Consider the following 15,464-nt stretch of genomic DNA (forward strand, 5'->3'; position numbering starts at 1 on the left):
GGAAAAGATGTTGGATAGCAAAGAGATAGTCGCCGCTCCCAAAGATGTACAACAGTGAGGTATCCAAGTGACTACTCCCATCATCGTCGTCATCCTAGGAGAGTCTCTTTCGGTTACCTACGGCTACAGGTCCCGATCAGAAGAGCAGGAACCAATAGGTCGATCTTCGATGGGAGGAGAAAGAGCTGCTTCTTCTCGGCCCAATGAACAGCTAATAGATAGTTCTCGATTGACGATCCATACGACTTTTGCTGGCGGATGTCATTCTAGTTGTAGCCTTTGTCAGAATACAGTTCGAGTTTTATACCCAGAATTTGATCTGTCCGAGCTTCTCAATCCCGATATGGATATGGACGATGCTTTAATGCAGCTAAAAGAGAAGCGAGAGAATACTTACATATTTTTCAAATTCAAAATTTCCCACAGAGTACGATGCGTCGAAGATCTTGATGGTGGGGTACTTTTCGAGGTTGATGAAGTACAATCGGCTAACGACACCCCACCATCCGAGTAGTCAACTCTCTCTCTTTCTTTTTTTTTTAATATCATACAAAGAGCTGATTGGACTCTTGTAAACATTCTCATCAAAATGAAGCAATAACTTTTTCAACTGTGCATTCATATTTTTCTTCTTTTGCTATTTTTTGAATCATGTTGACTTCATATGATTGCTATAAAATTAAGTTTAAATATAAGCCGATCAAAGATTTTTTGTATCTCAAGACCGATCAGAGGTCGAGTTTAAATATCTTAAAATCGATTAGAGATCGAGTTTAAATATCTCAAGGCCGACTAGAGGTCGAGTTTAAATATCTTAAGGTCGATCAGAGGTCGAGAATAAATATGAAAGTGCCGACACTGACAAATTGAAGTGTTCATTCATGCGTATAACTATAAAATTATAATATTACTGGTAATACATGCGGAGATTAACTGAGTTCCATAATTTTTGGAGTGGAATTCCATTAAGCTGCTTCAATTTATAAGTCCCGAGGCACACCGCTTCATCTACTTGGTAAGGATCTTCCCAGTTGGACGATAGCTTTTCCTACTCGGTAGGTTATAAGACTTCAGCACGCCGCATCACCAAATCGCCAACTTGAAATTCCTTAGACTTGACTCGGGAATTATAGTATTTGGCTATCCTTTGCCAGTAGGAAGCCATTCTCACAACAGCTCATTCTCTACTCTCCTCAACTAGGTCAAGATTGGTTCGCAACCATTCTGAGTTGGTGTCCTTGTTGTACTCCTCGATCTTGAGAGAAGGAAATCCAATCTCAATTGGTATAATGGCTTTGGTTCCGAATACAAGGTTGAATGGAGTTTCACCAGTCGAAATCTTCTGAGTCATTCGATATGCCCACAGCACATGATTTAATTCGTCCGCCCAAGACCCCCTAGTCCGATCGAGTCTAGCTCTTAGGTCTTATAAGAGAATCCTGTTCGTCACCTCAGCTTCCTCATTAGCTTGTGGGTATCCAACCGAGGTGAAGTATTGTTCAATCTCAAGATCTTCACAAAACTCCCAAAGTTGGGAGCCACTGAGCTGTCTACCATTGTCAATTATCAACACTCTCGAGAGACTGTAGCGGCAAATAATAGATTTTCAGATGAAATCTTTAACCTTAGTCTTTATAATACGGGCTAGGGGCTCAGCCTCCACTCATTTCGTGAAGTAATCAATAGCCACCATGAGGAATTTGTGCTGACTTGAGGCCTGTGGAAAGAGATCCAAAATGTCCATTCCCCACTGAGCAAAAGACCATGGAGTGGCGATAGGAGCAAGGGGTATCCTAGTTGATGTTGAACATTAAAAATTCTTTGACAGTGATCACACTTTTTAACAAAATCTTAAGTATCTTTTTGCATCGATGGCCAATAATAATCTTGTCGAAAGATTTTGTAAGAAAGAGTTTTCATGTCCAAATGATTTTCACATATTCCCTTGTGGACCTCTTTTAGTGCATAATCTATCTCGGACGGTCGCAAACACCTCAAAAGTGAAAGAAAGAAGGATCGCATGTATAATTTGTCATCATGAAGCACATAGTGAGCAGCCTGATTGCAGATTTTTTGAGCTTCTCGACTGTCTGACGATAATTCGCTCGATCTGAGATACTTTAGCAAGGGGTCGATCCAACAGGACTCTTCATCAATTTGCTGGACAGCATGAGGTTCCTCCAAGCTCGAGGTTTCCAATACCTCAATGTAAGTGCCTCTTTGAAACTCAAGCAGTATGGAGGCTGCTAGCTTTGACAATGCATCCGTCCGTGTATTTTACGTCTGAGGCACCTATTGAATATCAAAGCTTAAAAAAGATGTGGTTAGTTCTTTCACCTTTTCAAAATATTTTTTTATATTTTTCTCCCGAGCTTCATATTTATCCTTAACTTGCCCCATCACTAATTGAGAATCACTAAAGACCTTCAAGCGCTTGGCTTTCACATCCTTTGCAAGTCTGAGGCCGGCAATCAAAGCCTCATACTCTGTCTTATTGTTGGTGGTTGAAAATTCAAACCACGGAGCATACTCCACCACATCACCCTCCGATCCAGTTAAAATGATCCCAGCTCCTAATCCCGATGAATTGGAAGATCCATCCACATAAAGAATTCATTGGTCCTCAGGATCAGGGTCTGTATTTATTTGTTCCTCTAGTGCCATCGAGCTACCTTTCACAACCTCCGACCTCTCCTCATCAGGGATGGTGCACTCAAGGACAAAGTCTGATAAGACCTGAGCTTTAATTGAAGGTCTTGGATGAAACTTAATATCGAACTCGGAGAGCTACAAGGCTCATTTTGCAACCCATCCCGACGTATCCGGATGGCGGAGGACTACCTTGATCGGTTGATTTATAAGCAATATTATGGTATGAGCTTGAAAATGAGGTCGGAGTTTCTTTGTCATGATGATTAAAGTGAATATTAACTTCTCCAACTTTGTATATCTGATTTCTGCATCCTGAAGGACTTTACTTGAGTAATATACTGATTTTTGAATTCATCCTTCTTTCCGGATAAGAATCGAACTAATTGCTGTTAAAGATACGACAAGATAAAATAGCAATTCTTCTCCTGACTGGAGCTTTGTAAGCAAAGATACTGAGCTGAGGTATTGCTTCAATTTTTCAAATACTTTCTAACACTCAATCATCCATTGAAAGTCCTTTGCCTAAGGGTTTAAAAAAAAGACAGACATCTCTCAACCGATCTAGAGATGAAATGATTGAGCGAAGCAATCCTTCCGATGAGGTGCTGGACTTTCTTTACATTTCTTGATGGGGACATCTCCAGAATTGCCTTTATCTCCTCCGGATTCACTTCAATTCTTCGTCGGGAGACTATATGTTATAGCCCAAAATCTATTTCAGCCCACAAAAGCCCAAAATGAAAAAAAAAACAAAAACAAAAAAAAAACAAAACAGAGTAAAATCGAGAAGAAGACTCCCGGTAGGAGTCTTCTTCTCTGGCGAAACCCAAGAAAATCGGGACTCCTAGGACCCCTCGGAGTCCTAGGATCCTCTATAAGAAGACCCCCTCCCCCTTGAGACCGAAGATCGACCTCCTCCCTCTCTCTTTCTCTCTGTTTTTCTCAATCGAAGCCGCGGATATCATTCAGATTCTCGCCGTGATTGCTCGCCGGCGAGGTCACCGGAGGTCAAGGTAAGTTTCCCTCTTCTTCTCCTCTTTCTTCTCCTTCCTCTCCGTGCATTTGTGCGTGGATGCCGGCAACGAAAGTCGTCGATTTTCGGTCGGGAAAGGGACCTCTATTTTGGTCTCCTTTCCGTGAACTTTTCCGACGTCGACGATCAAAATTGACCGTCGGCCACGCTCCTCCGTGATCGGGGGAGTGGCCCCCGTCGGCCGCCGGCCTCCGCCACGGCGGCTGTGGCCCGAACGATCGGTCAAGGCCGAGGGAATGCCGGTCCCCTGTTCCGGCACAGGAAGAACCAAGAAAAGAAGAAAAAGAAGAAAAAAAAGAAGAAAAAGAAGAAAAGGAAAAGAAAAAGAAGAAAAGGAAAAGGAAAAGAAAAAGAAGAAAAAAAAAGAAGAAAAAGAAAAAGAAAAAAAAAAGAGAAGGGGCAGAGAGAGAGAAACTCTCTCTCTCTCTAGATTTTAGGATTTATGGAATTAATTAAAAAAAAATAGCAATAAAAATAAAAATAAAATTAGGATGTCCATGGATTAATTTGAAAACTGGGATGCTGTCGACGAATTGATCCTAGTGGGAATATTAGATTTTAATAATTTAGTTATTTTTAATTCGATGAAATTTTGATTTAAAAACATGATATTTGACATATCAGGTTCAGAGAAAGATTTTCGAGATCCCTAGAATTTTTAGTTTGGATTTTCTTTTGAGGTAAGTAGTATTTACTTTTACTGAATTTATCTGATAAATTATGAATTAAATAAATTTATGCATGCTTGCGATTGTAATTATTTATTGAAATAATTGTTGAAAATTATTTATGATGAAAGTTAATTGTAAAAAATTATTTATGATTGAAGTTATTTGTGGAGCAATTATTTTGATGATATATGATCTCAAAGAATGTTATAATTGATTTGACTCGAATATCAATTAATTTTATTATTCTTGAAAATAATATATGAATTGGAAGACAATATAAAATTGACAACCTGACTGTGTTGAGGACCCCGCCAATGGGGGCATATACGTTGGCAATTGACTGTCCTGATGATTTATGTCGCCAGTGAGACCAGCGACATGTCGCCAGATAGACCAGCGATAAAACCGCCAGCTAGACCAGCGGTTCCAAAGGACTTGGCTGCCAGATGATTCGCAGCCCACCGCAAGCAGATACGCGGTATTATGACCCTGCCACAGGGATAATGTGGTCATAGTCATGGTTGGTAAGAAGAATTTAAGAAATTGATGAATTTAAGAAGAAAAGCATAAATAGAAATTATGATGAATTGACTTTTATATATGATTAACAGTATGAATATGATTTCATGAAATTACATATTGATTTGTTATGCATAGTTTTATTTGCCTGATTATTCAGTTAAAGGTATACACTGCTTACTGGGCTATTTAGCTCATGATAAGTTTTATGTTTTTCTTACAGATCCAGAAAATTAGCATGATGCGGGATTTCGGTTGGGAGAGCGATTAGAGATGGAGTTAACTCATTGATTTAGGATTTTCTCAGAATTTATTTAAGACTTTTAGTTTTATTTTAGTGTTGACTTTGTCAGACAGTTACTTTCTTTTGAACACTAAGTTTTGATTTGTTATTTGAATTAAGGTTTGATTATTGAATAAAAAAAAATTTATTTAACTGTTTGCAAAGATATCATGATGAGATGCCTTGCATGCTTATGGAAAAAGTATTCTATAAGTATGCGGCGGTTGCCATGACCCTCGATTCAAATCTCGGGTCGGGGGCGTGACAATTAATATGGTATCAGAGCATAAGTAGATAGATAGAGACATGTAGAATAAAGTGAGCGAGTGATGGGTAGACATTAGGAAATTGAAAGGTTAGTTATGATGATTATGATTTGACCTGTCACAAGTTATAACCTTATTAAGGATAAATTTTATCTCAAATCTAACATAGGTCAATATGCCTCCACGACGAGCGAGGAATACTCAAGGAGCGGTAGGAGGGACATCAAATCCACTTGACGATAATACTCCCCAATTAAACAACGGCACAACTCAGCAGGAGGGAATCCATGATCCTACCGAAAATACTCCGACAGTACAGGAGGAGCCGAACATGACTCAACTGATGCAAACTCTGATCGGAGTAGTTCAAACAGAGCAACAGTTACTTCAACAACAACATGCACAGCCACGTCAGCAATTTCCACCGATACCTGGACATGGAGAACATCCGATGCAGAGAAACAATATCGTTGAATTTAAGAAGCTAGCTCCTCCAGCCTTCAAAAGGACCATCGAGCCACTGGAAGCAGATAACTGGATTATGGAAATGGAGAAGGCCTTCACCGTGCAAGAATGTCACGATGAAGAGAAGATCTGCTATACAGCATATCTGCTACAAGGCGAGGCATACAACTAGTGGCGTATACTGGAACAAAAATATGAGCACGATGGGATACCACTTACTTGGGAGAAATTTCGAGATGAATTCTTTGACAAGTATTTCCTTCGAAGTGTCAGAATACAGAAAGAACAGGAGTTCATTCACCTAAGACAGGGTAACAGATCCGTTGCAGAATATGAAGCCAAATTCACGGAGTTAGCCAAATTTGTTCCGAGACTAGTTGAGATTGAGCAAGACAGAGTACACAAATTTGAAATGGGACTGAAGACAGAAATCAGGAGACAGATTGTACCCTATGAGCTAACTACCTATGCCTCAGTTGTGAACAAAGCTCTAATAATTGAGAGAAAAGCTAATGAAGCTCATGCGGAGCGTGAACGGAATCAGAAGAAGAGAAATAGGTTTAGTGGAACTCAAGGACGAAATTAGAATAATAAGGTTCCAGCAAAGAAGCCAGCAACTGATAAGAATCATGAGAATGTGGCAGCTAGATATTCGAGATGCGGCCGAAGAGAGCATGAGACTTCTAATTGCCCATGGAATACTGGTTCGTGTTTTAGATGTGGCCAGAAAGGACACAAGATTGCAGATTGCCCGCAGATGGACGAAAATAGATCAACACAAGCAAAGGACGGAGGTCAAAGATCGAAAACTCAAGGAAGAATTTATGCCCTCACACAACAGGATGCTCAGGCCTCCAATGCTGTGGTGACAGGTACCATTCCTATATCTGGTTTTCATGCTTCAGTTTTGTTTGATTCTGGTGCTACACACTCCTTTATATCCACTACTTTTATTAGACAGCATGATATAGGTTGTGAACCCATGAAAACCAAATTATATGTTGAGACACCAGTTGGTGGTATTTTGAGTACCGAAAGTGTGTGCAAGTCATGTAGTATCAAGATTGGAGAAAGAGAATTACCGACAGATTTGGTGGTCCTGGATATGCATGATTTCGATGTCATTCTAGGAATGGATTGGCTGGCTACTTATCATGCCTCTGTGGATTGTCATGGAAAGAGAGTGAACTTTCACATACCGGAAGAATTAACTTTTAGTTTTGATGGAAGTATAGGAACCACCCCTCCACGTATTATTTCACTTGAACAAGCTAGACAGATGATAAGAAAGGGATGTAGAGGTTACCTAGTATCAATAAAGAATAAAGAACATGATGAATTGAAGTTACAGGATATTCCTATCGTAAATGAATTTTCGGATGTATTCATTGATGATTTAGTCAGACTACCCCCAGATAGAGAACTTGAATTTACTATTGAGTTGGCACCTAATACCAGTCCGATTTCTAAAGCTCCTTACAGAATGGCCCCTATGGAGTTAAAGGAGTTAAAAGATCAATTACAGAATTTATTGGATAAAGGTTTTATAAGGCCTAGTGTATCTCCTTGGGGAGCTCCAGTCTTATTTATGAAGAAGAAAGATGGTAGTATGAGACTCTGTATCGACTATAGAGAGTTGAATAAAAATACTATCATAAATAAGTATGCTCTACCTCGAATTGATGATTTGTTTGATCAGTTGCAAGGTGCACAAGTCTTTTCTAAAATTGATCTTCGTTCAGGGTATCATCAGTTAAAAATCAAAACAGAGGACATACCAAAGACGGCATTTAGAACTCGTTATGGACATTATGAATTTTTAGTGATGCCTTTTGGGTTAACCAATGCTCCAGCAGCCTTTATGGATTTAATGAACAGAATATTCAGATCTTATCTTGATAAATTTGTTGTCGTATTTATTGATGATATCTTGATATATTCTAGAAGTAAATTGGAGCATGAAGAACATTTACGGCGTGTGCTACAAATATTGAGGAAAGAAAAACTTTATGCCAAATTTAAGAAGTATGAATTTTGGTTGGACAAAATATCCTTTTTAGGACACATCGTATCTAAAGATGGAATTTCTGTGGATCCAGCAAAAGTGAAAGCTGTAATGCAGTGGAACAGACCTACAAATATTTCTGAGATTCGAAGTTTTCTGGGAATGGCAGGATATTACAGACGATTTGTAGAAGGATTTTCCCGCATAGCTGCACCTTTGACTCGTCTTACTCAAAAAGGAGTTAAATTCGAGTGGTTTGAAGATTGTGAACAGAGTTTCCAAGAATTAAAACAACGATTAGTGTCAGCCCCTATCCTTACTATACCAACAGGAAATGAAGGATTCACAATATATAGTGATGCATCTAAAAAGAGACTCGGATGTATATTGATGCAACATGGTAAGGTAGTAGCCTATACCTCAAGACAATTGAAATCATATGAACAAAATTATCCGACACATGATTTGGAATTAGCTGCAGTGATTTTTGCCCTAAAAATTTGGAGACATCACTTATACGGTGTGCAGTGTGAAGTGTTTACAGATCATAAAAGCTTGAAGTACATTTTTATACAGAAAGAATTAAACATGAGACAGAGAAGGTGGTTAGAACTACTAAAGGATTATGATTTAACAATCCATTATCATCCAGAAAAAGCTAATATTGTTGCTGATGCCCTTAGTAGAAAATCTGTGAGAAATTTGGCGATTTTAATCACACACCAAAGTCAATTGTTAAAGGATATAAGAAAACTGAAATTAGACATCCGAATATATGACTCAACAGTACGGTTAGCCAACATGAGGGTTCAGCCAACACTCATTGAAAGAATTTCAGTTGCCCAGAATGATGGTCCACAACTAATAAAAATAAGAAATTCAGTGGAAGCTGGTGTTCAATCTGAATTCAAGATACATGAAGACGGTTCGTTAAGGTTCGACAACAGGATTTGCGTACCCAATGATTCAGCACTCAAGCATGAAATACTTCAGGAAGCACACCAGACCGGTTATACAGTTCATCCGGGAGGTACCAAGATGTATAGAGACTTAAAAGAAATGTATTGGTGGAATAATATGAAGAGAGAGATCGCTCAATTCGTGGCTCAATGTTTGGTGTGTCAACAAGTTAAAGCTGAACATCAGAGACCTGCGGGACTACTTCAACTTCTTGATATTCCAGTTTGGAAGTGGGAACATATCACTATGGATTTTGTAACTGGACTACCGAAGACTCCCAGTAAAAATGATGCAGCCTGGGTGATTGTGGACCGATTGACAAAGTCTGCACACTTTCTTCCAATTAGAGTTGGATTTACCTTGGAAAGACTAGCAAAGTTATATATGAAAGAAATTGTAAGACTACATGAAATTCCAGTGACCATCGTATCGGATCGAGACACCAGATTTGTATCACAGTTTTGGAAGAGCTTACACAAGGCATTAGGAACAAAATTGAACTTCAGTACAGCTTTTCATCCACAGACTGATGGTCAGTCAGAGAGAACTATTCAGATCTTAGAAGATATGTTGAGAACCTATATTTTGGATATGAAGAGTTCATGGGATGAGCATCTACCTTTGATTGAGTTTTCTTACAATAACAGTTATCAGGCTAGCATTGGTATGGCACCTTACGAAGCTTTATATGGTAGAAGATGTCGATCACCGATTCACTGGGATGATGTCGGTGAGCGAAGAATATTGGGCCCCGAACTTGTTCAACAAGCAGTCGAGAAGATTCAATTAATTAAAGATCGACTTCGGGCAGCACAAAGCAGACAGAAAAGTTATGCAGACAACAGGAGATGAAAATTAGAATTTCAAGTCGGTGACCATGTGTTTCTCAAAGTATCTCCTTCAAAAGGAATCTCAAGATTTGGCATTCGTGGCAAATTGAATCCTAGATATGTGGGTCCGTTTGAGATTTTGGAAAGAATTGGTGAGGTGGCTTATCGACTTGCCTTACCCCCTTCACTTGCAGGAGTACATAATGTTTTCCATGTTTCTATGTTAAAGAAATATTTACCAGATCCAAGTCACATTGTGGAACTTGAACCAGTACAAGCCAGGAAGGATCTAACATATGAAGAATATCTGATACGAATCGTAGACCGTAAAGAACAGGTGCTGAGACGTCGCAACATTCCTTATGTCAAAGTACAGTGGAGTCGACATTCAGAAAGAGAAGCTACTTGGGAGCTAGAGGAAGAAATGAAGCAAAAATATCCCCAGCTCTTCGAGACTACAGGTATGAAAAATTTCGAGGATGAAATTTCTTTTTAGGGGTGAAGAATGTTATAGCCCAAAACCTATTTCAGCCCACAAAAGCCCAAAATGAAAAAAAAAAAAAACAAAACAAAAAAAAAAATAAAACAGAGTAAAACCGAGAAGAAGACTCCCGATAGGAGTCTTCTTCTCCGGCGAAACCCAAAAAAATCGGGACTCCTAGGACCCCTCGGAGTCCTAGGGTCCTCTATAAGAAGACCCCCTCCCCCTTGAGACCGAAGATCGGCCTCCTCCCTCTCTCTTTCTCTCCATTTTTCTCAATCGAAGCCGCGGATATCGTTCGGATTCTCGCCGTGATTGCTTGCCGGCAAGGTCACCGGAGGTCAAGGTAAGTTTCCCTCTTCTTCTCCTCTTTCTTCTCCTTCCTCTCCGTGCATTTGTGCACGGCTGCCGGCAACGAAAGTCGTCGATTTTCGGTCGGAAAAGGGACCTCTGTTTTGGTCTCCTTTCCGTGAACTTTTCCGGCACCGGCGATCAAAATTGACCGCCGGCCACGCTCCTCCGTGATCGGGGGAGTGGCCCCCGTCGGCCGCCGGCCTCCGCCACGGCAGCCGTGGCCCGAACGGTCGGTCAAGGCCGAGAAAATGCCGGTCCCCTGTTCCGGCACGGGAAGAACCAAGAAAAGAAAAAAAAGAAGAAAAAAAAAAGAAGAAAAAGAAGAAAAGGAAAAGAAAAAGAAGAAAAAAAAGAAGAAAAAGAAAAAGAAAAAAAAAAAGAGAAGGGGTGGAGAGAGAGAAACTCTCTCTCTCTAGATTTTAGGATTTATGGAATTAATTAAAAAAAAATTAGCAATAAAAATAAAAATAAAATTAGGATGTCCATGGATTAATTCAAAAATCGGGATGCTATCGACGAATTGATCCTAGTGGGGATATTAGATTTTAATAATTTAATTATTTTTAATTCGATAAAATTTTGATTTAAAACATGATATTTGACATATCAGGTTCAGAGAAGGATTTTCGAGATCTCTAGAATTTCTAGTTTGGATTTTCTTTTGAGGTAAGTAGTGTTTACTTTTACTGAATTTATCTGGTAAATTATGAATTAAATAAATTTATGCATGCTTGCGATTGTAATTATTTATTGAAATAATTGTTGAAAATTATTTATGACGAAAGTTAATTGTAGAAAATTATTTATGATTGAAGTTATTTGTGGAGTAATTATTTTGATGATATATGATCTCAAAGAATGTTATAATTGATTTGACTCGAATATCAATTAATTTTATTATTCTTGAAAATAATATATGAATTGGAAGACAATATGAAATTGACAACCTGACTGTGTTGAGGACCCCGCCAATGGGGCATATACGTTGGCAATTGACTGTCCTGAGGATTTATGTCGCCAGTGAGACCAGCGACATGTCGCCAGATAGACCAGCGACAAAACCGCTAGCTAGACCAGCGGTTCCAAAGGACTTGGCTGCCAGATGATTCGCAGCCCACCGCAAGCAGATACGCGGTATTATGACCCTGCCACAGGGATAATGTGGTCATAGTCATGGTTGGTAAGAAGAATTTAAGAAATTGATGAATTTAAGAAGAAAAATATAAATAAAATTATGATGAATTGACTTTTATATATGATTAACAGTATGAATATGATTTCATGAAATTACATATTGATTTGTTATGCATAGTATTATTTGCCTGATTATTCAGTTAAAGGTATACACTGCTTACTGGGCTATTTAGCTCATGATAAGTTTTATGTTTTTCTTACAGATCCAGAAAATTAGCATAATGCGGGATTTCGGTTGGGAGAGCGATTAGAGATGGAGTTAACTCATTGATTTAGGATTTTCTCAGAATTTATTTAAGACTTTTACTTTTGTTTTAGTGTTGACTTTGTCAGACAGTTACTTTCTTTTGAACACTAAGTTTTGATTTGTTATTTGAATTAAGGTTTGATTATTGAATAAAAAAAAATTTATTTAACTGTTTGCGAAGATATCATGATGAGATGCCTTGCATGCTTATGGAAAAAGTATTCTATAAGTATGCGGTTGCCATGATCCTCGATTCAAATCTCGGGTCGGGGGCGTGACACTATAAATCTGAGAAACTTTTCAGAGCTAACTCTAAAAGCATATTTAGTGGGATTCAATCGCATCTAGAATCGATGCAGGGTGCTGAAGGTTTCTTGGAGGTCAGCTATATGATCCTGGGTTACTCAACTTTTTACCAACATATCATCCACATAGACCTTCATATTGCGACCAATTTGTTCTTTGAATATTTTATTCACCAGTCGCTGGTATGTTGTCCTTGCATTCTTTAGCCTAAAGAGCATCACCCTGTAACAATAAAGCCCAGAGTTAGTAATAAAGACTATTTTCTCTTCATCCTCAGTTGCCATCCGGATTTGGTTATAACTGGAGAAGGCATTCATGAAGATGAGGAGCTTGTGCCCAGAAGTGGCATCTATCAATTGATCTAATTGAAGAAGAGAATAACTGTCTTTAGGGCAGGCTTTGTTTAGGTCAATGAAGTCGAAGCACATGCGCCATTTTCTATTCACCTTCTTGACCATCACCATGTTGGCAAGCTAGTTAGGATAAATTGCCTCTCAGATGAAACCAGCCTTAACGAGCTTGTCTACTTCCTCAGCAATCGCTTTTTGGTGCTTTGGAATAAAGCTTCTCTTCTTCTGCTTTATAAAGCGGAAAGTTGGATGGGTCATCACCCCGGGTCTATGCCAAGCATATCTGCTGTTGTCCAAGCAAATAGGTCTGTATTTTTTTACAAAAGAGCAGTTAATCGAGCTTTGATTACCTGATCTATGGATGACCTGAACTTCACAGTTTGATTAAGCTTTTCTTTCCTCAGAGGGATCTCCACCAGATCCTCAGATGGCTGAGCATACTCAGCCAGATCATCGCAGGCATCCAAACCTATTGGGAGTTCAGGTTGGGATGCCATCGGCTGTTCCTCTGCCCACAGCTTAGCAGCAAGCACTGTCGGACTATGGTTTGATTGCCTCAGACTTGTCCCACTCTCACCTCCGTCGGAAACTTCATCATTAAATGATAGCTTGACACTACTGCCTTCAGCGCCCCTAGACTTGGTCGGCTAAGAATTACATTGTAGACTGATGGTAGGTTAAGCACAAGGAATCAACATGGATGGTCATTTGTTTGGGCTTAGTTCCCACCATAAGAGGTAGTCTTATAGTTTCTTCCAAAATTACCAAATTTTGAGAAATCTTGGATAGGAGTACTGAATTTACTTAGCTATTTTAGAATAAACTCCATTGTAGTGAAGGTAGCAAGTATAAAATATCGACTGAGCTTCCATTATCAATAAAATACGATGTATATTATAGTCAGTAATATTAGCAGTAATAACTACCATATCATTGTGCGGAGTTTGTACATCTTCAGCATCTTGTTCAGTAAAGACTATTGGTTCCTCGAGCTGAGGCTTCTTTTCCATATGCGACTCCACCGATCCAGACGACCCCTCAATTATCATGTTAATTTCACCTCGCAGAGGTCGATCTTCTACTATCGCTGCCCCTTAGCTTGTGGTTGCACTGGAGCCAGTTGAGGCTGAGGAGGCTAGAGCTGTCGCTGCTGAAATATGGGGCATCTCTGCCACTGCTGTTCAGCCCTTGGAGGATATCGATGCGGAGAATCTTATCATCAGATGAATCGATTTAGCCTCCCTACTCGGATCAGACGCTCAATTTTCTCCTTGAGCTGGTAATAATCCTCAGTATCATGGCCGTGGTCACGATGATAGAGGCAATACTTGTTCGAATTATGGCATTCGGGATTTATTCGCATCTTTGGAGGTGGAGGTAGCTCGGCTCGTACTTCCATCAAGATCTCTCCTCTTGAAGTGTTCAACACAGTGAGATCACCAAATCGCCTCAGAGATGAATGATTCCTCCTTGGTGAAACATTCCTTCTCCTCGGTGGGGACCTTGAGCGGCGGCGATTTTCACTATTCTGCTTGGGCGAGTGAGTCCCGCTTTGCTCTCGATTTCCCACAGCTGGGGTTGCTTGGACTGTTTTCTCCGTCAAAGAATCTTCTAATCGGGCATATTTCTCTGCCCGAGCCAACATTTCCAAAAAATCTCAGAGAAAAATCTTCAACAATGACTTTTTGAAGTCGTCCATCAATAATCCACTCTTCAGGATGGATATTGCGATCGAGTAATCTAGATCACGGACTTTCAACATAACTCTGTTGAAACGAGCTACGTAGGATCGAATGGACTTACCCTCCTTCTGCTTGATGGTCTAGAGGTAGTCAAATGCTTCTGCTGCTGCCAGTTGGTAACGAAATGAGGAGCAAAGGCCTGGCTCAGCTGTCGAAAAGAGTGAATAGAGATCGACTTCAGACTGAAATATCAATGTCAAACTGGCCCCCTTCAAAGTGGAGGGAAGGGTCTGGCACAGAATAGCGTCAGAAGCATCCTGAAGAAGCATAATTGCTCGAAAGCAGTTGATATGATCGATGGGGTCTGTGGTCCCATCGTAACTCTCTAGCTGAGGAACCTTGAAGTTTGGTAGGATAGGCTCCTGGAGAATGCTCGCCACAAAAAGTGGTTCAGAATCGAACTCATCGGATGATGTTGATGGGTTGTTGTAGATCTGCTGGATCTTCTGATCCATTTCTCGAAGTCTTCGCTCCACTTTCCACATTTAAGTTGGTATGTGCTTCAAGCACGGAGGTGATCGTCGGTCGGGGGATTGAATCATGCCCTGATGGAGAACTCGGAGACCGCTATCTGTTTGGTTCTCGGGTCTGATCCGCCACCATTTGCTGGATTGGAGGGATCTGAGTTTGAGTCACCGGCTGAGGTGCCGACGGAGGTTGAATCGCTGCCTGAATGACAGCTGTGAGTTGCTGCACCTACTGAAAAAGTAGGTTGAACTGCTCCATGGTCACCGCTGTAGGCTGCTGTGCCGACGTGAGAACTTCAGTTGTCGGAGGTATAGGGACAGAATGATTTATCTCATTCTGCACCTGACGAGAAGTGGAAGCATTAGTTCATCGAGAGGATGTTCTGCGTGAGCTATCATTGGAGTTTTTGATTTGTCTACTCCTTTTATAGGACCAAAGATTCGTCCCTTCCTCTATCTGTTGCGGTTGGTTTCTGATTGACGTCGAAGATAAAGGAACGCAGAGCTGGAAACCTGCAAAAAAAGTCCAGGCTTGAGGATGGTGCTCTGACAAGGACCCTCGACACTCAAGTCAGAATATGCAAATAGAGAACCAGAGTTTTGAGTTTAATGAAAATGGATTATTTATCTGGATCCTCG

At 40.1% G+C, this 15,464-nt stretch overlaps 1 pseudogene; it reads left to right on the forward strand.

Moving 5' to 3' along the window:
* Positions 1–14,906: 14,906 nt before the first annotated feature.
* The window catches only part of LOC140851243 (phototropin-2-like), a 35,996-nt pseudogene continuing 35,438 nt past the window's right edge, over positions 14,907–15,464 (forward strand).

Source organism: Elaeis guineensis, chromosome 8 (genome assembly GCF_000442705.2).
Source record: "Elaeis guineensis isolate ETL-2024a chromosome 8, EG11, whole genome shotgun sequence".
Taxonomy (NCBI): domain Eukaryota; kingdom Viridiplantae; phylum Streptophyta; class Magnoliopsida; order Arecales; family Arecaceae; genus Elaeis; species Elaeis guineensis.